Below are 27,861 nucleotides of genomic sequence, written 5' to 3' on the forward strand. Positions count from 1 at the left end.
ACATGAGTACTTTAAATCATGAGCAGTTTCAGAGATGAACAGTCACGTGTGGGATTTTTTGCTTTAAGTCATGAACAGATATTTGAATCATGAGTTTCCACCACCCTCCACTAGATAGGCTATTGAACGTTCAGTTTTACAGGTTACACCCTCAGCAGTGTACGAAGGTTCTGCAAGAAATTAGTGGGGAGGAGCCAGAGGTGAATGAAGGAATCAATACAAGTGAGATTAAGGAAATGTTGGGGAACTGGGAAAAAATGAAAGTTTATTGAAAAGTCACACCCAGAAAAACATGCAAGAGGTTGTACATTGGAGTTGTGTAACAACACTTGCTTCACACCTTTATTGAAATGTTCTGAAAGAGAGGAAGAAACAAACTTCCATGGAAAGGTTTTTGTTGAAAAGGCCTCTCAGTGAAAGTGAGAAAAGTGTGGCAAAAAAGCCAAAAGTCAGTGAAGAAAATGATTAAGCAAAGTAAAAAATAGCAATAAAAATACATATAATGTGTGTAAGTTAAATTTTGCAATCAAATGTAGCATTAAGAGTGTCACAAGTAAGTATGTTAAGTAAATGCCGCATGAACTGAAAATCCCCTCCTCCAGTTTCCTTCCCCTCAGCCGGCATCTGCACCTGACCTTGAAGGTAAATACACTTTATAAGCCAGTTTTTTTTTTGGTTTTGTTTTGGTTTTTTGTATTTTTCTGAAGCTGGAAACGGGGAGAGACAGTCAGACAGACTCCCGCATGCACCCGACCGGGATCCACCCGGCACGCCCACCAGGGGCGAAGCTCTGCCCACCAGGGGGCGATACTCTGCCCCTCCAGGGCGTCGCTCTGCTGCGACCAGAGCCACTAGCGCCTGGGGCAGAGGCCAAGGAGCCATCCCCAGCGCCTGGGCCATCTTTGCTCCAGTGGAGCCTCGGCTGCGGGAGGGGAAGAGAGAGACAGAGAGGAAGGGGGGGGTGGAGAAGCAAATGGGCGCTTCTCCTATGTGCCCTGGCCAGGAATCGAACCCGGGTCCCCCGCACGCCAGGCCGACGCTCTACCGCTGAGCCAACCGGCCATGGCCCAGTTTTTTATATTCTTATTATATATGTATAAATATATATGTGTGTGTGTTATTTATACAGTATATTTTCTTATTTAAAAGCATATAAAACAAGAAATATGTGTGGTTTTTGGGGGCCAGAACGGATTAATTATGTTCCCATTAATTTAAATGAGGAAATTCGATTTACCACACAAGCAAATTGAGTCTCAAAATCGGCCATGAAACGAAGTAAACTTGTGTGTCAAAGTACCACTGTAATAGCTAATAAAACAATAAAAGAAAAAGAATAATGAGTATGTACAAATCTCACCAAACCATAGAGGGACACATTACCACAATTGGAAGCTTCATACCATGTGCATCAACCGGAAAGAGTTCTCTAGAGATCTAGTTCTCTGGATCATACCTACATTTATGGAAAAATTTGGGCTGGACATTATTACACAACAGTCTTTCATGCATGACTTCTAGGGAAAAAGAAAGGGTCACCACATTCTGAAATAATTAGCTTAAGCTGGCAATCCAGTAGTCACATCCTCCCTGGCTTCAGGGAAACCTGTGTTCAGACCTTTCTTCCTGGATTGAGGGGAAACTGCAGCAGAAAGTCTTATCCCACCCTGAATAGATGTCAGTCTTTCCTGCAACCATTTTTTGTGATCCTTTTTTTTTAAATCATGTTCAATTGAGTTCTAATTTACACACATGTATACTTTTCCTCCATACTTGGAGGACATTGCTTACCAAAAGAGAATAATTTTAAAACATTGATGTACTAGTGTTATTCTCCAATGGAAAAATGGAATATACTAAACGAAATGAAACTTTCTGTGATCTCTGAAATTACCTGCATTTTACAGGTGATTTCTGAATGCCACTGCATTCTGCAGAAACCATTCTTAAAATCTGAGCATTTCATATACTCAACATTTAATGACCAGTGAAACAAGGAAGTACTATACTAGGCTCTATATTAAACAAAAAAAGTAAAAAGAATAACTGCATTGTGACTTTTTTTTAACAAAGATTTATGGGGTTTTTTTGTGGGGGGTTTTTTACAACACAGAATGTCAGAGAGAGGGACAGACAGGGAGAGATGAGAAACATCAATTCTTCACTGCAGCATCCCAGTTCATTGATGCTGTCTCACATGTGCCTTGACCAGAGGAGGGGGCTACAGCAGGCCAAGTGACCGCTTGCTCAAGCCAGCGATCTTGGGCTAGTGAGCCTTGCTCAAACCAGATGAATCCACGCTAAACCTGGTGACCTCAGGGTCTCAAACATGGATTCACTGCATCCAAGTCTAATGCTTTATCCACTGCGCCACCACCAGGTCAGTCAACAATTTATGAATTTTAAGGAAAAAACATAAAAAATAAAGTACAAAAAGTCATTTACATTAAAATCCTGAGCCTGACCAGGCGGTTGCGCAGTGGATAGAGCGTAGAACTGGGAAGCGGGAGACCCAGGTTTGAGACCCAAGGTCACCAGCTTGAGTGTGGGCTCATCTGGTTTGAGCAAGGTTCACCAGCTTGAGCCCAAGGTCGCTGGCTCCAGCAAGGGGTCACTCGGTCTGCTGTAGCCCCCCGGTCAAGGCACATGAGAAATCAATCAATGAACAAGTAAGGAACCACAAAAAAGAATTGATATTTCTCATCTCTCTTCTTTCCTTTCTGTCTGTCCCTATCTGTCCCTCTCTCTGACTCTCTGTCTCTGCCACAGATAAAAGAAATAAATGGATTATAATAAAGAAAAGCATAGCATATGCAGAAGCATGAATACACATAGAAGGTATTGTGCTAAGAGAAACAAGACTGGCAGAAAAACACATGTACCATGTGATGTCAATTATATTTGGAATCTAAAGAACAATATAAATGAATAAATAAAAAGAGACAGATATAGTAAACAGAGTGATGGGTGTCAGAGGGCAGGGGAGTTGGAAGACTGGAGCAAGAATTTGGAACATTTGAGAAGAACACATTGGTAGTAACAGAACAGTCATGGGTGTAAAGTACAGCATGGAAAGTATAGTAAATAATACTGTATTATCCATATTGGGTCCCGGAAATATGGGGAATACTGTCAGATTTTATAAAGTATATTAAGGTCTAACCACTATCCTGTATATCTGAAACTAGTTCAAAAGAGTACTGAATAAAAAATAAAATGCAAACCAAGAAAATTAATTTGTCGAATTCTGAAAATTATATAAATGTTCTAGTGATCAAAAATCCTATTATATCAACTAAACTTTTAACTGAGTGTACCATCAAACAGCAAAATTTTGCACCATGACATTATACAGCAGAAAATTTTCACAGACAATGCATTCAAATCATTCAAAAACTGTCAAGTATAATTATAATAAAGATATTTAAATGACATGAGAAATTTTTTTCTGGTTTACTGTATTTCACCTAATGTTATAAAAATGTGTAGACCGTAATCCACCTAAAAAAACATTTTTTTCTAAATAAAAAGAGCTTTGCAAGTTTAAAATATGGACAGACTAATCTTTAAACATTTCCAATTAAGCTCACTGTAATAAAGAAACATGCTGACAAAGCAAATTAAAAACCTCATCATTATTTTTTCTTAAAATAAATTTGAATTAAGGAACAAAGCTGCTTCGTATATATGAAGTGCCCAATAATGCTGTATCCCACTTCTTACCAAAAAAACAATTCTGCATGTTATAACAGCACTTATGAATCCAAAAGCCAAAAAATGACAAAAATCTAATCAAAAAGTGGAAAGAAAATCAGAATCCCTGGCAGCTCTCAACTGCACAAGAAACAATTACAGAATGAAGGTGATGATGAAAGCAGGTAACAGTGCACTTTCCTACCTGCTGTGTGATACTCTAAGGTCACCTATAGCAGTAACTATTGAAGGACTCCATGATCTCATGGAGACATGAAGTTATTTTAATGTTGAAAATTAAAAATTACAGACTGGAAATATATTTTTATTTTGTTCTAAGTTAAAGGAGGGTAGATAGAAAGACTTGTGCATGCACCTCAATGTGATGCACATTAAAACCTTCATCTGAGGCTGTTATTTTATCCATCTGGGGTCATGGTCACAACTCAGCTATTTTTAGTGCTTGAGGTGGAGACAGCACAGAGACATCGTCAGCGCCTCAAGATAATATGCTGCAACCAAATGAGACATGGCTTCAGGAGAAAAAGAAAAGAGGAAGAGAAGAAGAGAGAGAAGGGCTAAGGAGAAGGGTAGAAAAGCAAATGGTCACTTGGCCTGTATGTCCTGAGTGGAATCAAACCCAGGACATCTATATTCCAAGATAATGCTCTCTCACTGAGACAAAGGGCCAGGGCCCAGACTAAAAATTTGTAATCATAATTCATACTAAGCAAAAAAAACATTTTGAATTAAAGAAGAATTAGATCTTCACACTTTGGGGAGATGCTTTATGTTGTAATGAAACAATTGAGTCTTCACTCTGTACAGTCTTGTGGAAATCCTCCATAGAATTAGAAACGATAAACCTGGCCTGATGTGGCAGTGGAGCAGTGCATAGAATGTTGAATGGGGACAAAGAGGACTCGTGTTCAAAACCCAAAGGTCAGCAGTTTGAGCATGGGCTCACTAACTTGAGTGCGGGGTTGCTGGATTGAGCATGGAATCCCAGACATGACCCATAGTTGCTGGCTTGAGCTAGGGGTCACTAACTCTGCTGTAGCTCCAGTTCAAAGCACATAAAAGAAAGCAATCAATGACCAAGTAAGGTGCTACAAAAAAGAACTGATGCTTATCTCTCTCTTTTCTTGACTGTCCCTATCTGTCCCTCTCTGTTTCAGTCAAGAAAAGAAAGGAAAAAAAGGAAAAGAAAATAAAGGAAGAAAAAAGGAAATAAGCAAGAAAAGAAAGAGGGAAGGAAGGAAGGAAAGATGCGAGAAAGGATAATTCTGAAAACATGGCATGGGTCACCAGGATTCCTGAAATTTCTGCACCCAATCGGAACATCTAAACCACTTCCATCAAAAACTCCAAGTGAGAAAACACAGCTTATCATGTAATTCCTCAGGTATATACACAGGTTTTCCAAGGTCCCCAAAGCTATGGAAGAAGAGTCATCATGGCAACCCTCAGTCCAAGCAGAAAACTTGGCCCCCACTGCTAATGTAATGATGGAGGTCACTAGAGCAAAAGCAGAGCCCTGAGATGATGCTAGAACATGGGACGTGTTGGAGATGAGCTGTCCCACTATGACAGCAACCAGAATAAACCTGGGCCTCTCACAGCCCTTTCCACTGCAGCAGCTTCCCAACCACACTGTAAAGTCTGGCTTCCTCCATGATCTTTAGGTCTCTTCCCTGCCTCATCCACTTCCTCATCCCACCTACCTGGGTGGAAGGATACTGTCAGTTTCCTTCCCAGCTCCAATTTCTAATTTATTTCATGCACAACTGAGAAGACATGGTACAGTATTACAATGCTCTGGAAAATAACTTTAAAAAATACTGTTTTCTGAAAACACCTTAATTGTTCTAGACAACTTGTAAGTTTTCGCCTGACCTGTGGTGGTGCAGTGGATAAAGTGTCAACCTGGAAATGCTGAGGTCGCCGGTTCGAAACCCTGGGCTTGACTGGTCAAGGTACATATGGGAGTTGATGCTTCCAGCTCCTTCCCCCTGTCTCTCTCCTCTCTCTCTCTCTCCCTCTCTCTCTCCTCTCTCAAATGAATAAATTTTAAAAAATCTTCCTATAAAAAAATATATATCTTTAAAAAAAAACATATAAGTTTTCATACACTGAGTTCTAATCAGCGTGCATCATGAAGCCTTTGTTTCTATACCAGCACACCCCCATAATTGTTCCCTGATGGCAGACCTCTGAGATCTTCCCTGCAAGGCAGAAGCTCCCATGTGATGTTCCCCCTAATGAAGGAAACAAAAGCTGCAGGTAGAGAATAAACTCAGGAAGGAAGTCATCCTCACCCTGGGGAGACCAGGTTCCTGTAGTTCTCCAACACCACATCCCTGTACAGTTTCCGCTGAACTGGATCCAGGCATTCCCACTCCTCCTGAGAGAAATCTACAGCCACATCCCTGAAGGTCACATGGCTGAAGGTCAATGGTTTCTGGAAGAAATGACACATTAACAGAGGTTTGCAGTGTCAGTTCATGATGCCACCCAACATGAGAACAGGGTTAGAAGTGGTTTTGTCCTAAGAGAAAATGATCCAGTAAGATCATTTTTGCCCAGCAATATATATTTTTTCTGAGTGTGTGTGTGAGAGAAAGAGGATCACACAAACTGATTGAGATAGATGAGAAGCATCAACTCAAGATGTGGACTTTTAATTGTTCATTTACTGCTTTCTGATCTGTACTTTGACTAAGTGGCTCTAGCTGAGCCAGTGTATGCCAAAAACCTTTGGGATCCTGAGAGCAACCATGGGGTACTGCCTATAACCCCACACTCAATCGGGGGACCCTGGGTTGAAGTCAGTGACCTCGGGGCTTTCAGTCTGGGTCTTCAGTGTCCCAGGCCAGTGTCTTATCTGCTGTTCCAATACCTCATCAAGCAGTAATATTCTTTTGCAAAAAGTTTTTTATCTTTTGTTTTCTTAACCTTTCACACAGTAATATTCTCTAACTTATTTTCTAACACTGAGTAATGAGAATTACACATTTTCATAAGCCCACTAAACAGACTTGACTTTCCAAAAAGATGAATTTTAAAATTAAGGCATCACTGTGACTTGGTAGGTCAGATGGATAGAGCATTCTCCTGAAATAACAACGTGGGTGGCAGGTTCAATTCCTGGTCAAGGTGCGTACAAGAAGTCAACCGGAGAGATGACGTCAGAGTAATGATGGGGTAGGAAGCGATACCGATAAATCTCCCCCAAAACTCAACAAGATCTTCAACCAGAAACAGAAAAACCTATCCTTGGAGCCTCCAGATGTTTCACAATACACCCAAAGGTATGATCGAGCGAAAAATTGGCTAAATATATAACCAAACCCTGAAGGAAATAGGGAGTAAGAAATGCTCCGCCTTCCTCACTAACCTAAACAGGGCGGCTTTCACTCGAAACTGAGAATATAGAAACTAAGGCGGGCAAAGGGAGTGAATAGATCCAGGCCGCGGCACAAACAGCCGAACCAGGCTGTGGCACGGAGATCCAAGCCGAGGAAAAACTGTTCCTGTGACAACCCGGGCAATACAGCTAACACTCGCGCCAAACCCAGACAAAGAAAGACAAGCGGGGCAGCCATTTTACCTGATCTCCTGGTCGGCGCGCGCAGATAGTGGGCGAGAGATTCCTTCCAAAGCCCCGGGAGGGTGCGCCCGTGATACCCCACAGAGAGGCAGAGTCAGAGGCCTTTGTGTGGGCCGAAAGCCTCCGGGCCGCCCCAGCGCCCTGGGAGAGCCGCACATGGGGAGGGAGCGAGAACTAATTCCAACACTGGAACTTTTCAGTGCGGGCGGGGGGTTTCACTCAGAGGGCAAGACTTCCGGTCTGACATCCTGGTCTGCGCGTGCAGATAGTGAGCGAGAGATTCCTCTGAGTGCCTCGGCAGTGCCTGCCCGTGTTATCCCACAGAATGGCAGAGTCAGGGGCCTTTGTGTGGGCCAAAAAGCAGAATCTTGGGCTGCCCCAGCACCCTGAGGGAGCCACGCACGGGAAGGGAGCAAGAGCTAATTCCAATGCAGGAACTTTTCAGTGCGGGCAGGGGGTTTCACTCAGAGGGCAAGACTTCCGGTCTGACATCCTGGTCTGTGCGCACGGAGAGTGGGCCGGAAACTCCTCCCAGCACCTCAGGAGTGGGAGCCCCTGTTGTCCCATGGAGGGGCAGAGTCGGGGGCCTTTGTGTGGGCCGAGGGCAGAGTCTCAGGCCACCCCAGCGCCTTGAAAAAGCCGCACACGGGGGCGGAGCGAGAGCCAATTTCAACTCTGGAACTTTTCCATGCGGGCAGGGGGTTTCACTCAGAGGGCGAGACTTCTGGCCTGACATCCTGGTCTGCGCACGCAGATAGTGAGCAAGAGTTTCCTCCAAGCGCCCAGGAAGTGGGTGCCCACCCATGTTACCGGACAGAGTGGCAGAGCTAGAGGTCTTTGAGTGGGCAGAAGCCCCGCCTGATTATGCTAGCGGCTCTGACTGACTGAGCCTTACCCAGAGCCCTGTGCTGAGTGGAAATAGAGTGGGGAGTTGCCAGCTCTTTGAGCCTCTTACTATCCAGGCAGAGGCAGCAGCAACCCCATAGCTGGATTATCAGGCTACTAATTGAGGAAGGAAAGACTAGGAGAGAGGCTCCAGGAACAGACTCTCTCACTGTCGGAGCCTATAAATGCTAATGAGCCTTGACTGCCAATGAGACTGAAGCACAATACATGACATCGCCATAGAGACTTATCAACTGCAAACCTCTACCTGAGCATGCCAAAGGGGAAGAACCCGGGGTACAGAGTCACCGACCAGGAAGAGGGAGAGAAAAGAAAAAGCAAGAAAATAACCTCTCAAAATCAAGAATAATCCGCAGACTTTATAACCTATCCCATTTTATTATATTTGTTTGTTTGTTTCTCTTATCTTCATCCTTGATTTTTTTTATTTTTTTTCCTCCTCCAATTTGGTCGTTTAACTCTCTACCGGTCTTACTCTCTCCTCTCCTTGAACTACACTACCCATAAGTGTTACATCTCCCATTATCTTTTCTTTCCTCTTCCTTTCTCTCTATGAGGGTTGCACTCCAAAACCCTTAACTCTCTCTCTCTCTCTCTCTCTCTCTCTCTCTTTTTTCTTTTTTCTTCTTTTAGTGGTTCCCTCTTTTTTTCTCTCTCTCTCTCTTTTCTCCTTCTATATTAGTTTCTTCCTTTCTCCTTTACGTCTCCTCTCATTCAAACCTCAGTAACGAACAATTTATCTTATCTGGGGCTCAAACTTATGTTTGTGGCATTTTGGGGGGTTTTTACTTCACCTTTTTAACTCACTAGCAGTGCTCCCATCCCTGGCTCTATTTTATCAAGCTCTTCCACTAAATACAATAGTAATTTTTTAATTTGTCCCCCCATTTTCCTGTTTCCCTCTTATTCCTCTCATCATAACTCTTAGTCAACCAACACCTAAACGCAAATCATTTTATTCTTGATTCAAATTTTTTCATTATTTGCTTTTTGTGGGTCCATACCCCCATTTTTTATTTTTTATTTTATTATTATTTTTTCTTGCCCCTTTATTACTTTTCCCTAATTCAGGCCCTCCATTACAGGCATTGTTTGTTCTATTAAATATAATGTAATTCACAGTTCACCACAAGATTTTCTCAAGAAAGAGGGGAGAGGAGAGGAGAGGAAAAAAGGAGGGGGGGAAATAATTTCCTTTTCTTTAATTTTTATTTTATTTTTCTTTATTTCATTATTAATTTTAAAAAAACAACTTTTTTTGACTTTTTATTTTTTTAACTTTTTATTCTTTATTAAATCTCATTAATACTATCATCGAAACCACCCTCAGATGCCATTAAGGAAGAGAAAATCAAATATCATGGATACAACAAGAAGTCAACCAATAAATAAATAAATAAATAAATAAGTGTAACAGCAAGTTCATGGCTTGTCCCTCATTCTCTCTCAAACATTATCAATAGAATTAAGGTATCAACAAAGTCATGTGGATTTGTGAGTGATGTATTTGTATAACTCGTGATCAGTTGTGTATATTTATAAGGTGGAAAAGTTACAGCAAGTTGGAAGTGTAAGTACTTCTTCAATTTTGACGTGGACAACAGTGAACTGCTGTTTTCTAAAAATGCTCATTCTCACTCAGGAGTTCTGAGATGGAGTCTTTGTTTCCACAGCTCTACCAAGCTCTCTTTACCAGTGACACCAATGTCCCCAGTCCATGTGCCACACTCCTGAATAGCACAGGAAAAAAACAAGAAGGAAAATGCATACATGACTTTCATGTAAAATTTTAATGGAATTTCCTGTTCTCAAGGAATAAGATGCACAGCAACCACAAATTTACTATACGTAATATTAGAAAAAGATATTTCTTCCCTTGCTGTGAGACTGGTTTGTGAAGCAAACATACAGTGAATAATGGACCTTGAGTTTTACTTCAAACATAACCCATAATTTTTCAATAAAATGTACAAACACTGGCCCATACTAATAGGAAACCTCGTAAACATCTATAGAAGTTTCTATAACTGATTATAACAAACATTTTTTAATTAATTTTTTTAGAGGAGAGACAGAGAGAGAGAGAAGGGGGAAGAGCAGGAAGCATCAACTCCCATATGAGCCTTAATCAGGCAAGCCCAGGGTTCTGAACCAGCAACTACAGCATTCCAGATTGACACTTTATCCACGGAGCTACCACAGGTCAGGCAATAATATAAACTTAAACAAGAAGAAAAAGTAGCTCAAATAATGTTAACATGTCAGGCACAGAGCTAGGTACAGATTGAAAGTGATAGAGCCTGACCTGTGGTAGTGCAGTGGAAAAAGCATCAACCTGGAACACTAAGGTTGCCAGTTCAAAACCCTGGGCTTTCCTAATCAAGGCATATATTGGAGTTTATGCTGTCTGCTCCCACCCCTTTCTCTCTCCATACTTATTCTGTCTTGCTCTCTCTCTTCTTTTTAAAATGAATTAATAAAAATTTTAAAAATAAAGAAAAATAAAATGATAGAAAACAAAATGAAAGATATTGTGATTCTGTAGTTTCATGAATCACTTGTGAATAATTTTTTTTGTAACAGAGAGAGAGAAGGATATCAGGAAAAGAGAAGAGAAACATCAGTTCTTAGTTGCATCACCTTACTTATTCATTGATTGCTTTCTTGTATGTGCATTGATGAGAATAGGGGGGAACTACAGCAGAGCAAGGGACCCCATTGCTTACACCGTGGGGCAAGCCAGCAATTGTGGGCTTCAAGCCAGAGAACTTTGTGTTTAAGCAAGAGACCATGGGGTCATGTCTATAATCTTATGCTCAAGCTGGTGACATCGGGGGTTTGAACCAGGTCCTCTGTGTCCCAGTCCAATGCTCTACCCACTGTGCCACCATTGGGTCAGGTGATACTCATTTTTAATAAGCACAGTAGCAAGAAGAACATCCATAATCATAGAAAATAATTTAAAGTAATTGATTTGTTGTCTAATTTCTTTGAAAAATTTTATACACATTTGTGGAGAGCTCTCTTATGACATTGTAGGAACACAATAAAAATAATGAAATTATTTAAAAATAATCATAAAAACAGTAATTTTTGCAAATGCCCATCCACATGTACTCTTCACGTTCTGTTCTTTAACACTCCCATAAAATAGCAAGACGTTCTCAGCATTCTAGCGACCAAGTCTCTTCTAGCTCCTCTTCTCTGTCAGAACTTCCTCAGTTATTCTGACCCACAGAAGGTACAATTCCTTAATCTTGTCCCATAGAGGTGATGCTGCAGCCACATAAATCTAAAGCCTACATTCCCTTCATATTGATGCTTGAGCCTCTGAACCATCCTCATAAGAATGTTGGACACAGTTGCCCTCCCAGATTGATGTCACAAAGGGGATATTTCTAGTACTTGAAAGTGACTAGAGAGTAATGGCACATGAGAGATTCCCCTGATCTCTCTCTTTGGAATTTCAACAAATTGAACAACTACAACACAGTGAAGTAACCCCAGCTGGGCTCACAGTGCACCTAAAAAATCCTCACAGTGAACAGACTGAAGGTGATGTGGGTTGAAAGAGCAGTGGAAGATAAAAATTACTTGCAGTCACCTCTGAAGAGGAGAGAAACCGGCCTGACCAGGTTTTTTTCTTTTTCTTTGTTGCACTGTGGGAAGGAGGAAGGGCCATGCTGCCTAGTCTTGTTTACCATGAAATGAAGAGTCAAGACTGCAGTACCTGAGCCTCCTTCATATAGGAGAGGCGGAGAGGCTGATGGGCAGAGAAGTGATGAACTAAAAGGGTGGACTGTGGGAGGGCTGAGCTCAGAGTCTCGACAATGCTTCCCATGGTCTTCCTGCAGCCCACTTTCTGCACAAAACAAAGTGCAGCACTCCAGCCTCCCAGGTGCCAAGTTGCTCACCTCGCAGGTGCAATGAATGGCAGTGGCAGACCCCACAGGCAGCTCTCCAGAGCCACTCTCTCCCAGAGAGATAGAACTACTCCACATCAGGTCTGGTTTCTTGACATGTGGCAGGAGCTCCCAGAGATGTCAAATCACCATTGCTAGGAACTTAAAGCCACAAAATGATAAAGTTATAAACCTAAAGCTGTAAAACTCTCAGTACATGCCACACCCACCACTGATTGTGGCCCTGCCTGCATCATTAACAGGAAGGTCGCAGTGGAGTTCAGCGCAAGAATCTCAAAGCTAAAACTGGCAGTAGAGCAACACATACTGGAAAAAGATAGTAACCACAATAACCTGAAAAAATTTTCTCCTTTTATTTCTTTTCCTCATTTTATTTACTTTCATTTATCTTTCTCTTTTCTTTTTTTACATTTTATTATCTTTAATTTTTATAGTTTATTATTTTTGTTTGTGATTTCTTTTTCTCTTTTTATGGTTGTCCTTTAGTGTGGTTTTTCATTATACTTATTATGCATATAATTTTTATATTTTTCATAAATTTTTTTCATTTTTTAGTTGTTTCTTGTTAGAGTTATTAACAATACCACTCTCAAATGCCATCAAGATAGAAGAAATCAAATACTATGGATACAGAAGATAGAGACATAATTTGGATAAATAATAAAAAAATCTCCATAAAGAAATCTCAACTACATGGAAACCTTGGACATAAAAGACAGAGAATTTACAACTGAAGTTATAAAAAAAAACTCAATAATTTCCATGGAAAAAAATGATAGGCTATTTATTGAGCTGAGAAACAAATTCATGAACAAAAGGCGAAGTCATGATGGAAATTTAAACTTTCAAAAAGAACTATATATGAAGAACTCAATATATGAACTGAAAAATGAGGCAGCAAGTTTAGCTAATAAAACAGACCAGACAAAAAAGTGAATATGTAACACCAAAAACAGGCAACTTGAGATGCTACAGAGAGAAAAGACAGACTCATGAATAAAAAGAAAATGAGAGAGCACCACAAGAATTGACTGCCTTCATCAGAAAGACCAATATAAGGTGTGACTAGGTGGTGGCTCAGTGGACAGAGACTTGGACAGGGATGGAGAAGACCCAGGTTTCAAATCCCAAGGTTGCCAGCTTCAGTGGGCTTGAGCATTGATGGGATCATAGACATGACACTATAGTCACTGGCTTGCGCCCAAAAATCACTGGCTAGAGGCATGGGTCACTTGCTCTGCTGTAGCTCCCCATCAAGGCACATATCAAAAAGCAATCAATGAACAACTAAGGAACTACAACAGAGAACTGATGCTTCTCATCTCTCTCCCTTCCTGTCTATCTGTCCCCACCTGTCTCTCTTTCTGTCTCTGTCTGTAACAAAAAAGAAAGAAAGAGTAATATGCCTGACCAGGTGCAGTGGATAGAGCATTGAACTGGGATGCCAAGGACCCAGGTTCGAGACTCCGAGGTTGCCAGCTTGAGCGCGGGCTCATTTGGTTTGAGCAAAAGCTCACCAGCTTGGACCCAAGGTCGCTGGCTCAAGCAAGGTGTTACTTGGTTTGCTGAAGGCCCACAGTCAAGGCACATATGAGAAAGCAATCAATGAACAATTAAGGTGTCACAATGCGCAACAAAAACTAATAATTGATGCTTCTCATCTCTCCGTTCCTGTCTGTCTGTCCCTGTCTATCCCTCTCTCTGTCTCTCTCTCTCTGTCTCTGAAAACAAAAAAACTAAGTAATATAAGAATAATGAGCATATCAGGAGAAGAAGAGAAGGAGAAGGGGATGGAGAACCTGTTCAAACAAATAATGAATGAGAACTTTCAAGCCTGTGAAAAAAGTTAAAGGACCAAATCTAAGAAGCAAACATAATGCCAAGTTATTTCAACAAAAACCTACACACAGAAAAACCGACAATCTGCTTCTCCACCTGTACACCTCTCCCTTCTCTCTGTCTTTCTGTCTGTCTGTCTCTCTCTCTCTCTCTCTCTCTCCCCACCCCCTCCAGCAGCCAAGGCTCCACTCGATCAAGATGGCCAGGGTGCTGAGGATAGCTCCATGGCCTCACCTCAGGTGGTAAAATGGCTCCAGTTACAATGAAGCAATGGCCCCAGACGAGCAAAGCATCATTTCCTAGTGGAATTGCCAGATAAATCCCGGTCATATGCATGCTGGAGTCTGTCTCTCTTTCTTACTTATCACCTAAGAAAAGCACATAAAAAACAAACAAAAAAAGGTATAGCCATACTCATATCTAACAATGCTGACTTCCAAGACAACAAAGGTAACCATACATACAGATAGACATTTCATAATGTTTCAGGGGACATTTAATCAAGAAGACATAACAATTCTTTATATGCATCAAGTCAGCACCAGAATATATAAGACATCTACTAATATCTAAAAATAGAAGCAGACATACTTGGATAACTCAACATACCATATACACCTTTAGATAGATCATCCAAACAGAAAATCAATAAAGAAATATTGAACTCAAATGACACACTGGACCAAATGGAGAAAATAAACATTTACAGGATATTTAATCCAAGAATATCAGATTATACATTCTTCTTCAGTGTGTATATATCATTCTCAAGAATAGATCATATGTTGGGCCACAAACAGACATCAGAATATTCAAGATTAAAATTATACCAAGCATATACTCTGACCATAAGGCTTTGAAATTAGAATTCAGCCTGACCTCTGGTGGCACAGTGGATAAAGCGTCGACATGGAACACTGATGTCACAGGTTCAAAACCCTAAACTTTCCTGGTGAAGGCATATGAGACAGTTGATACTTCCTGCTCCTTCCCCCCTTGTCACTCTATCTCTCTCTTCTCTAAAAATAAACATTTAAAATAAAGAAATTAGAATTCACCTGCAAAAAGAAAGTCAAAAATCCTACAAAAATGTGGAAATTAAATAACATACTTTTAAAAAATGACTGGGTCACAGAAAAAATAAAAGCAGAAATTAAAAGGTATATACACACTGACCATGTCATGGCACAGTGAATAGAACATCGGACTGGGACATGGAGGATCAAGATTCGAAACCCCAAGGTTGCCAGCTTCAGTAAGGGATCACACGCTCTGCTGTAGCCCACTGGCCAAGAAACATGTGAGAAAGCAATAAATGAACAACTAAGTTGCTGCAATGAAGAATTGATGCTTCTCATCTTTCTCCCTTCCTGTCTGTCTGTCCCTATCTGACCCTGATTCTGTCACACACAAAGACACACACACACAAAGGTACATACAGACAAAAGAAAGTGATAATTTCACATATGAAAATTTAAGAGATTCTTCAAAAGTAGCAGTAAGACACCTGACTAAATGGTGGCATAGTGAATAGAGCATCAGACTGGGACGCAGAGGACCCATGTTCAAAACACCGAGGTTTCTGGCTTGAGCACAGGGTCATCTGGTATAAGCATGGATATCAGCTTGAACCCAAGGTCACTGGCTTGAACAAGGGGTCACTTGGTGTGTTGTAGCTCCCTGGTCAAGACACATATCACAAAGCAATCAATGAACAACTAAGGTGCCACAACAAAAAATTGATGCATCTCATCTCTTTCCCTTTCTGTCTTTTCCTATCCATCTCTCTGTTTCTCTCTCTTTGTCTCTGTCACAAAACAAATAATAAAGTATACAGGAATGTTTGTGTCATTACAGGCTTATATGAAGAAACATAAAAGATTCCAAGTAGACAACCTAACATGCCACCTTAAGTAACTAGAAACAGCAGAATAAAAAGAAACCAGTCAGCAGAAGTTAATTAGTATCAATTAAAACAGAACTAAAAGAAATATAGAGCAGAAAAAGTATAGAAAAAATAAATGCTACAAACAGCTCAGTTTATAAAAGATCAATATAATTGAGAAACCACTGACTAGACTCATGAAGGTAAAAAAAGAAATTACTTGCCCTGGCCAGTTGGCTCAGCGGTAGAGCATTGGCCTGGCGTGTAGAACTCCTGGGTTCGATTCCCAGCCAGGGCACACAGGAGAGGCACCCATTTGCTTCTCCACCCCTCCCCCTCTCCTTCCTCTCTGTCTCTCTCTTCCCCTCCCGCAGCAAGGCTCCATTGGAGCCAAGATGGCCCAGGTGCTGGGGATGGCTCTGTGGCCTCTGCCTCAGGTGCTAGACTGGCTCTGGATGCAACAGAGCAATGCCCCAGAGGGGTAGAGCACCGCCCCTGGTGGGCATGCCGGGTGGATCTCGGTCGGGCGCATGGGGAGTCTGTCTGACTGCCTGTTTCCAGCTTCAGAAAAATTAAAAAAATAAATAAATAAAATAAAAAATAAAAAAGAAATGACTCATATTAAACAAATCTATAATGAAAGATGAGAAATTATCTCAGAAATCACAGATATAGAAAAGATCATCATACAATAATATGAAAAAATTTATGCCATCAAATTTAACAAACTAGATGAAATGGATAAATTCCTACAACTGTACAATCTTCCTAGCCTGAGTCACAAGTAGGAAACCTAAATAGATCCATAAGGAGGGAGGAAATATAAACAACTATCAGAAACCTCCCAAAAGCCCAACAGGGGTGGCACACTGGATAGAGGGTTGGACTGGGGGAGAGCACAGGTTCGAAGCCCTGAGGTTACTGGCTTGAGCGTGGGCTCATCCAACTTGATCAGGATCTGATGAGCTTGAGCGCAGGGTTACTTTATCATGCTAGTTGATAGACATGATCCCATGGTTGCTGGCTTGAGCCCAAAGTTTGTTGGCTTGAGCAAGGCTCCACTTGCTCTGCTCTAGACCCCCTGGTCAATGCACATATGAGAAAGCAATCAATGAACAACTAAGGAGCCTCAACAAAGAATTGATGCTTCTTATCTCTCTCCTTTTCTGATTGTCCCTATCTGTCCCTCTTTCGGTCTTCGTCCACGCAGCCTCCATAAAACATCATTTCCAAAAATAAAAGTCCAGGACCAGATGACTACACTAGAGAATTCTATGAATCATTCAAAGATTTGGTCTCTATGCATCTCGAATGATCCCAAAGAACAGAAGAAGAAGCATTACTCCTTAACACATTTTATGTGGTCAACAATATCATGTTACCAAAACCTGGCAAGGATAGTATAGAAATAAACAGAAAACAACAGACCAATATGTTTAATGAGTACTGATGCAAAAATCCTAAACAAAATACTAGCAACTCGAATACAACAACACATTAAAAAAATAGTACATCTTGATGAAGGGGCATTTATTTCAGGAGCACAAAGATGGTTTAATATACATAAGTCATTTAACATAACACACCACATCAAGAAAACAAAGAAAAATCATATGATCCTATCAATAGATGCAGAAAAGCCATTCAGTAAGATACAACATACCTTTATGTTTAAAACACTCAAGAAAATTGGAATAGAAGTACCTCAACATAATAAAGGTCATATATGACAAACCATCAAGCTAATTTCATACTAAATGGAGAAACACTGAAAGTTTTTCCAGTAAAATCAGGAACAACACAAGGCTGCCCAGTCTCCTCACTCCTATTCAACATAGCGCTGGAAGTTTTAGCCAGAGCATCAGGGAAGAAAAAGAAATAAAAAGCATTAATATGAGAAAGAACAAGTAACAGTATCATTTTTCCAGATGATATGGTCTTGAATATGGGACACCCAACACACTGGCCAGTTGGCTCAGTGGTGGAGCATTCGTCCAGTGTATGGAAGTCCCAGTTCAATTCCCTGTCAGGACACACAGGAGATGTGCCCATCTGCTTCTCCACCCTACGCCCTCTCACTAGCCCCTCTTTGCCTCCCGCAGCCATGGCTCAATTGGAGGGAGTTGGTACTAGGCACTGAGGATGGCTCCATGGTCTCTGCCTCAGGTGCTAAGAAATGGCTCTGGTTGAAACAGAGCAAGGACCCCCAGATGGGCAGAGCATCGCCCCTAGAGGGCTTGCCAGGTGTATCCTGGTCAGGGGCATGTGGGAGTCTGTCTCTGCCTTCCCTCCTCTCACTGAAGAAAAAAGAAAGAAGAAAACCCCCAAAACTCCACCAAAATAAATTAGCAACTATAAACCAATGCAGTAATGTCACATGATACAAAATCAACATACAAAAGTATATTGCTTTCATATGTGCCAACAATAAAAATCCAGAAAGTCAACTAAAAAAAATTCCCTTTACTATTGCAACAAAATATAAAATAAAATACCTTGGAGTAAACTTAATAAATGAAATAAAGTTTCTGTATATAGAAAACTACAAAGCATTATTAAAAGAAATTGAAAAGCACACAATGAAATGGAAAAATATTTCATGTTCATAGATTGGAAGGGTCAACATAGTTAAGATGGCCATATTATCCAAAGCAATATACAAATTTAATGCAATCCTCATTAATATCACCAAGTCATTTTTTTATAAATGAAACAAAAAAACACCAAGTTTGAATATACCTTTAAAATAAACCCAAATAACAAAAACAATCCTGAGGAAAAAAAGAACGAAGCCATAGGTATTACAATACTTGACTTCAAATTATACCACTGAGCCTGACCTGTGGTGGCGCAGTGGATAAAGCGTCGACCTGGAAATGCTGAGGTCGCCAGTTCAAAACCCTGGGCTTGCCTGGTCAAGGCACATATGGGAGCTGATGCTTCCAGCTCCTCCCCCCTTCTCTCTCTGTCTGTCTCTCTCTCTCCCTCTCTCTCTCCTCTCTAAAAAAATGAATAAATAAAATAAAAATTAAAAAAAAAATTATACCACTGAGCCATGAGAATCAAAACAGATAGTATGGGTAGAAAAATATACTAACCCAAATGGAAAAGAATCGTGAGCCCAAAGATAAATCCATATATATATATATATATATATATATATATATATATATATATATATATGAAAAATCACCTTCATTTAAGGAGCCAAAAATACACAATGGAAAAAAGGAAACCTTTTCAATAAATGCTGCTGGGAAAACTGAAAAACCACATGCAATAGAATGAAACATTTTTGTCCCCCTGCACAGAAAGTAATTCAAAATAGATCAAAGTACTAAATGTAAGAGTTGAAACAGTAAATTATGTAGAACAAACATAGGTACTAAACTCACAGACCTTGACCATACAGACCAATTTATTATTTTGATCCCAATGGCAAGGGAAGTAAAGGCAAAAATAAATGAGTAAGACTGTATCAAACTAAAAAGCTGGTACACAGCAAAAGAAACTGACAGCAAAACAAAGAGGCAGCCAGTTAAATGGGAGATTATACTTGCAAACAACTGCTCCTATTAGGGATTAATATCCAAAATAAATAAAGAGCTCACAAAGCTCAGAAACAAAGTAGCAAAGAATCCAATTAAAAAATGAGAGGACCTGAACATACAGCTAGTGCTCAACTTACAACCATGATTGGTTCTGACAGACTGGTCGTAACACGATTTGGTTGTAAGTTGAGTAGGCTATATGCACAGTACTATGAAATGATGTTATAAAAATCTTTAAGTCATATTTTATCATAATTTTCTTTCATTATTGTTATATATCATTATTTTCTTTGTTCATTTTATGCCATTTGTATCATCTCTACACCATTTTGTTTCTTATCCCTCATCTGTAATTAATTCATCCAGACTATCAACAAACTGACACGCTACTTCCTCATCCACACTCACTGCTTCTCCAGTCCCTCAAATACTATGCATTTGGAATCTTTTCTTGAATCTCTGGAATCAGCCAGTGATTGCTACAAATTCTTGACTGTAATTTTCTCCAACACGCTCCTTCAGAGTCTGAAATAGACTTCTCGCCTTCATCTGCACAGTAAAAAGACTTACTTTTTGTATTCCCATCACCCAGAGTAAATGGTGTCCATTTTTTAATTTGATCTTCCATCCAAATATATAGCAATTTCTCCATTTTGTGGATGGGCCTGCTTCGTTGCTTTGTTATAACTGTTGATCGCATGGGTGCAGAACCTTTCACAGCTTCACGAATTCTTTCTTTATCTTTCAAAATCATCAACACAGACGAGTGTGATAACTTCGTATCATGTGCGATCACATTCACTTCCTCTCCTACTTACTGCTTAGTTACCTTCATTTTTTTGTCGAGATTGATGGCCTTTCTTTTCTTCTTGGCAGGCTGAGGCAAAAACAAACACAATTTCCTCTTGGTAGACATCTTGAGAGGGGTTTGATGAAAAATATCCAAGACACAAAACACAAATTGCTGTACCGAGTCTGGGATAACAGTTGAAATGGTGCACGTGGAGATGGTAGTGCTGCCGGAAGCTGGTCCACACTGCCTTATGCCCAGCTGGGCAATGCTTGCGCTGCCAGATGCAGTGCAGTCATGGCTAGAGATTGTGGTGGTAAAGTTGAATGGTCATAAGTTGCATAGGTCATAAGTCGATCAATACCTGTATACTCCTCCTAAAAAGACATACGATTGGCCAATAGATAAATGAAAACATGCTCATCTTCACTAGCTGGTTGAGAAATGCAAATCAAGACTACAGTGATAGCCTGACCTATGCTGACCAGGCAGTAGCACAGTGGACAGCCTGACCTATGGCAGCTCAGTGGATAAAGCATCGACTTGGAACGCTGAGGTCACCAGTTCAAAACCCTAGATTGCCTGGTCAAGGAACATATGGGAGTTGATGCTTCCCGCTCCTCTCCCCTTCTCTCTTTTTCCCTCTCTAAAATAAATAAATAAAAATCTGAAAGAAAAAAGGAGAAAAAAAATTTTAAACAAATAAAAAACTACAATGACATACTACCTCACACCTGTTAGATTGGCTACTGTCAACAAGAGAGGTAATAAGAATTGAAGAGGATGTAGAGAAAAAGGCACCCTTGTTCACTGCTGGTAGAAATGTAAACTGGTACAGCCAGTGTGGAGGAAATTATGGAGATGCTTAAAACATTAACAATAGAACTACCGTGACCCAGCAATCCCTCTACTGCATATCTACACCAAAAACTCAAATACATTCAAAGGTAAAGACACATGCAGCTCCATGTCCATCACCAACTAAGTCACGGTGGCCAAGACATGGAAACAACCACTGTCCTTCAATACAGAATAGGATAAAGATGATGTATAATGGAATACTACTCAGCCATAAGAAATGATGATATAGAGTCACTTATGACAACATGGATGGACCCCGAAAACATTATCATGAGTGAAAAAGTGTATCAGCGAAAGCTAAGAACCATTTTCACACATAGATGGGATGTAAAACTGAGACACATGGACACAGATAGATAAACGTGGTTACCAGGAGGAGGGGATGAGGGGGAGAAGAATAAAGGGAGAGTGCAGGGAAGGGTATAAAGAGGAAGGACAAATATAAGGTGACAGAAAATGATTTTACTCTGGGTGATGGGAATACAACATAATCAATAGTTCAAATGCTGTGGAGGTGTTTGCCTGAAACCTATATACAATTGATGATCAATGTTATCTTGTTAAATTAAATTTTGTAAATAATAGTTTCATAGAGAAATTAATTCATGGTGGGAATTGTTCATGCCCTCAGGGAACATGGATAGAGAGAAGGCACAGAGGGTCTGGGACAAAGGAGGGAGTATATAAGCTGCTGACTTTGACAATTAACAAAAACAGCCTGGGCCCTGGCCAGATAGCTCAGTATTTTAGAGCATGGCCTTGAAGTGCAGAGGTTGCTGGTTTGATCCTTGCCCAGGGCACATACAGGAACAGATCAATGTTCTTGCCTCTCTATAAAATCAATAAAATACATATTTTAAAAAAAGAATGAAAAAGTAAAAGAGGCTGACCATGGTAGCACAGAGGATGAATTGTCAACCTGGGATGTGGAGGTTGCTAATTTGAAACCTAGGGTTTACCCAATGAAGGCACATAAGGGAAATCCCTTCTACAAGTTGATGCTCCCCAATTCTCCTCATTTCTCTACCTCCATCTTTCCCTCTACTATCTAAACTTAATAAATAAAATTTAAAAAAATAACCAAATGGAAACAATTTCACTAGGCAGGCGAACTGGAGTATATATAGAATTAGAAGTTTCAACTCCTAAACCCACTGAAGTTAGGAGGAAAAGCAAACACAGCCTCTGCCCAGGACACATCGCTTACCTGAGAAGCAGCCATTCTGTCCTGGTCCTGCTCCTGCTTATTTTCTCAGGTGACAGTATGTGGAGGAGTAAAGTCTGTATTTTGAAAATGTGCCACCACAGGTGTCCACATAGTCCCTCTATCCACTTCCACCACAGTCACAGACCTAAGGCCCTGGAAATGCTGAAAATGCCACACTCTCCTGTCCTTCCTCACTGGAGTCAGACAAAAGTGCTTTTACAGGGAGACCACACTGTATTATTTTCCTGTCTTCACCTGTCTGTCCTCCCTCAGACGTCCACACATTCCCACAGCAATGAGAACGGGCGCTGCTCTCCTGAACACCCAAACCCAACACAACACCCTGTCACCTGCCCTGACCATCCCTGCTCCCCACTCTCACTAATGCATCCTGGGCGCTCTCTTCCCTGGGAATGTTGGTGCCTCCCCACTCATCTTTGCCTGTTTCTCTCCTAAGATTTCAGGGTTTCTCTTTTGCCTCTAAAACCTGTTCCCTGAGCCCACTTCTACTTCTGTGACTTATTTTTTTTCAATGCAACAAAGAGGGGGACAGATAGGGAATAACAGATAGGAAAGGGGAGAGATGAGAAGCATCAATTCTTAACTGTTGCACCTTGGTTGTTCATTGATTGCTTTCTCATCTGTGTCTTGATGGGGAAGAGGGGCAGGCTACCACAGAGTGAGTGACCTCTTGCTCAAGCCACTAACCCTCGCCTCAAGCCAGTGACATAGGCTTCAAGGCAGTGATCTTTGTGCTCAAGCCAGGATCATGGGGTCATGCCTATGATCCCACATTCAAGCGAGAGACCCAGCACTCAAGCTAGTGACCTCAGGATTTCAAACATGGATTCTCTGCATCCCAGTCCAACGTTTTAACCACTGTGATACCACCTGGTCAGGATACTTCTGTGACTTTTAAATAAAATTTATTGTATGAAAAACAAAAACAGAAAGCAAATGCTTCCAGGATCCTTGCTGCTAATCCCTGTGCTCACCCTGGAATCACCTGGAGCAGCTAATTAAAACAATTCTACCTCACCTGTGGTGGTACAGTGGATAAAGTATAGACCTGCAACACTGATGTCACTGGTTCAAAACCCTCAGCTTTCCTGATCAAGACAAATGTGAGAGTTGATGCTTCCTGCTCCTCCCTCCCTTCTTTCTCTCTCTCTCTCTCTCCCTTGCTACTCTCTAAATTGAAAACATAAAAAACTAAACAAAACAAGTATCCTGCTCCACCCAGAGCAGCTTTCCAAGTTTGAGTGGGATGGCACTGGTGATTTTTTTTGTTGTTGTTATTTTGTATTTTTCTGAAGCTAGAAACGGGGCGAGACCGTCAGACAGACTCCCGCATGCGCCTGACCGGGATCCACCCGGCATGCCCACCAGGGGGCGACGCTCCGCCCCCAGGGGGGGCTGCTCTGCCCCTCCAGGGCCTTGCTCTCTTGCGACCAGAGTCACCCCAGCGCCTGGGGCAGAGGCCAAGGAGCCATCCCCAGTGCCCAGGCCATCCCTGCTCCAATGGAGCCTCGGCTGCGGGAGGGGAAGAGAGAGACAGAGAGGAAGGAGAGGGGGAGGGGTGGAGAAGCAGATGGGCGCTTCTCCTGTGTGCCCTGGCTGGGAATCGAACCCAGGACTTCTGCACGCCAGGCCGACGCTCTACCACTGAGCCAACCAGCCAGGGCCGGTGATGTTCTTTCTTAAAAATGAAGCCATCTAATAAGATCCCAAAGGGAAATGGTTTAGCTTCAAGAAGCATGCAGATCCGCCTGACCAGGCGGCGCAGTGGATAGAGTGTCGGACTGGGATGTGGAAGGACTCAGGTTCGAGACCTCGAGGTCGCCAGCTTGAGCGCAGGCTCATCTGGCTTGCGCAAAAAAAAGAACCAGCTTGGACCCAAGGTTGCTGGCTCAAGCAAGGGGTTACTCAGTCTGCTGAATGCCCGTGGTCAAGGCATATATGAGAAAGGAATCAATGAACAACTAAGGCGTCATAACAAAAAAAAACCCTGATGATTGATGCTTCTCATCTCTCTCCATTCCTGTCTGTCTATCGCTATCTATCACTCTCTCTGACTCTCTCTGTCCCTGTAAAAAAATAAAATAAAAAATAAATAAATAATAAATTTAATGCAGTGACATTGATAAATCAGGGTACATATGTTGAGAGAAAACATCTCCAGATTATTTTGACATTTGATTATGCTGTATACCCCTCACCCTAAGTCAAATTGTCTTCCATCACCTTCTATCTGGTTTTCTTTGTGCCCCTCCCCTCCCTACACCTCCCTCCTTCCTTGCCCCATCCCCCCTCCCCCAACCCCACCCCCGTTGCCATCACATTCTTGTTCATGTCTCTGAGTCTCATTTTTATGTCCCATCTATGTATGGATTCAAATAGTTCTTAGTTTTTTGTGATTTATTTCACTCCGTATAATGTTATCAAGGTCCATCCATGTTATTGTAAATGATCCCTTGTCATCATTTCTTATGGCTGAGTAGTATTCTATAGTATATATGTACCAAAGCTTTTTAATCCACTGGTCCTCTGATGGACACTTGGGCTGTTATCAGATCTTTGCTATTGTGAACAATGCTGCCACAAACATAGGGGTGCATTTTTCTTTTTGGAGCACTTCTATGGGGTTCTTGGAGTATATTCCTAAAAGTAGGATAGCTGGGTCAAAAGGCAGTTTGATTTTCAATTTTTTGAGGAATCTCCATACTGTTTTCCACAGTGGCTGCAACAGGCTGCATTCCCACCAGCAGTACAGGAGGGTTCCATTTTCTCCACATCCTTACCAGCACTTATTCTGTGTTGTTTTGTTGATGAGTGCCATTCTGACTGGTGTGAGGTGATATCTCATTGTGGTTTTAATTTGCATTTCTCTACTGATTAGTGATATTGAGCATTTTTTCATATGCCTATTGGCCATCTGTATGTCTTCTTTGGAAAAGTGTCTATTCATTTCTTTTTGCCATTTTTTGATTGGATTGTTTGTCTTCCTGATGTTGAGATTTACAAGTTCTTTATAAATTTTGGTTATTAACCCCTTATCAGACATATTGTCAAATATGTTCTCCCATTGTGTAGTTTGTCTTTTTATTCTGTTCTTATTCACTTTAGCTGTGCAAAAGCTTTTTAGTTTGATATAGTCCCATTTGTTTATCCTATCTTTTATTTCACTTCCTCGTGGAGATAAATTGGCAAATATATTGCTCCAAGAGATGTAGGAGCTTACTGCCTATGTTTTCTTCTAAGATGCTTATGGTTTCACGGCTTACATTTAAGTCTTTTATCCATTTTGAGTTTATTTTTGTGAATGGTGTAATCTGGTGGTCTAGTTTTATTTTATTGCAGGTAGCTGTCCAATTTTCACAACACCATTTGTTAAAGAGGCTGTCTTTACTCCATTGTATTTCCTTACCTCCTTTGTCAAATATCATTTGTCCATAGAGCTGTGGGTTTATTTCTGGGATCTCTGTTCTGTTCCATTGATCTGTATGCCTGTTCTTATGCCAGTACCAGGCTGTTTTGAGTACACGGCCTTGTAGTATAACTTGATATCAGGAAGTGTGATACCTCCCACTTTTTTCTTCTTTTTTAAGATTGCTGAGGCTATTCGTGTCTTTTTTGGTTCCATATAAATTTTTGGAATATGTGATCTATATCTTTGAAGTATGTCATTGGTATTTTAATTGGTATTGCATTGAATTTATAGATTGCTTTGGGTAATATAGACATTTTAATGATGTTTATTCTTTCTAACTATGAGCATGGTATATGCTTTCACTTGTTTGTATCTTCATTGGTTTCTTTTATCAATGTTTTATAATTTTCCGAGTACAAGTCTTTAGTCTCCTTGGTTAAATTGACTACTAGGTACTTTATTTTTTTGGTTGTAATAGTGAAGGGGATTGTTTCCTTAATTTCTCTTTCTGGCTGTTCATTGTTGGCATATAAAAATGCCTCTGATTTCTGAGTATTTTATATCTTACTACCTTGCTGAATTCATTTATCAGGTTTAGTAGTTTTTTGACTGAGACTTTAGGGTTTTCTATGTACAATATCAAATCATCTGCAAATAATGATAATTTTACTTCTTCTTTTCCAACTTGAATGCCTTTTATTTCTTCTTCTTGTCTGATTGCTGTGGCTACAACTTCCAGGACTATGTTGAATAAGAGTGGTGAAAGGGGGCACCCCTGCCTTAATCCTGATCTTAAGGGGATTTCTTTTAATTTTTGCCCATTGAATATGATGTTGACTGTGGGTTTGTCATAGATGGCCTTTATCATGTTTTTTTTTTTTTCCATTTTTTCTGAAGCTGGAAACAGGGAGAGACAGTCAGACAGACTTCCGCATGCGCCCGACCGGGATCCACCCAGCACGCCCACCAGGGGCGAAGCTCTGCCCACCAGGGGGCGATGCTCTGCCCCTCCGGGGCGTCGCCATGTTGCGACCAGAGCCACTCTAGCACCTGAGGCAGAGGCCACAGAGCCATCCCCAGCGCCCGGGCCATCTTTGCTCCAATGGAGCCTTGGCTGCGGGAGGGGAAGAGAGAGACAGAGAGGAAAGCGCGGTGGAGGGGTGGAGAAGCAAATGGGCGCTTCTCCTGTGTGCCCTGGCCGGGAATCGAACCCGGGTCCTCCGCACGCTAGGCCGATGCTCTACCGTTGAGCCAACCGGCCAGGGCATAAGGCCTTTATCGTGTTGAGGTATGTTCCCCGTATTCCAACTTTGCTGAGAGTTTTGATCATGAACGGATGCTGGATTTTATCAAATGCTTTTCCTGCATCTATTGAAGTTATGATGTGGTTTTTCTCCTTCCTTTTGTTTATGTGATGAATCACATTGATTGATTTGCAAATATTGTACCAGCCTTGCCTCCCAAGAATAAATCCCACTTGATCATGGTGTATGATTTTTTTCATATATTGTTGGATCCGGTTTGCTAATATTTTGTTGAGGATTTTAGCATCTATATTCATCAGGAATATTGGCCTATAATTTTCTTTCTTTGTGTTGTCTTTGCCTGGTTTTGGAATCAGAATTATGGTCGCCTCATAAAAGGAGTTTGGAAGTCTTCTTTCCTCTTGAATTTTTTGAAATAGCTTGAGAAGGATAGGAGTTAGTTCTTCTTTGAATATTTGGTAGCATTCACTTGTGAAGCCATCAGGCCCAGACTTTTCTTTGTTGGGAGTTTTTTGATAACTGTTTCAATCTCATTTGGTGTAATTGGTCTGTTTAGGTTTTCTGATTCTTCCAGATTGATTTTTGGAAGATTGTATGTTTCAAGGAATTTGTCCATTTCATCTAGGTTGTCTAGTTTTTTGGCGTACAGTTCTTCATGTATTTTCTTACAACATTTTTTTTTCTGTTGTGTCAGTTGTTATTTCTCCACTCTCATTTCTAATTTTATTTGAGTCCTCTCTCTTTTTTTCTTGGTGAGACTAGTTAAAGATTCATCGATCTTGTTTACCTTTTCAAAGAACCAGCTCCTGGATTCATTAATCCTCTGTATTGGTTCTTTAGCTCTACGTCATTTATTTCTGCTATGATCTTTATTATTTCCTTTCTTTTACTACATTTGGGC

General features: G+C 40.9%; 1 protein-coding gene across 1 annotated transcript in view; it reads left to right on the forward strand.

Moving 5' to 3' along the window:
- LOC136331892 (zinc finger protein 420-like) overlaps nucleotides 1-27,861 on the forward strand; it is a 233,756-nt gene that overhangs the window by 31,847 nt on the left and 174,048 nt on the right.

This window comes from Saccopteryx bilineata, chromosome 3, assembly GCF_036850765.1.
Source record: "Saccopteryx bilineata isolate mSacBil1 chromosome 3, mSacBil1_pri_phased_curated, whole genome shotgun sequence".
Classification (NCBI taxonomy): domain Eukaryota; kingdom Metazoa; phylum Chordata; class Mammalia; order Chiroptera; family Emballonuridae; genus Saccopteryx; species Saccopteryx bilineata.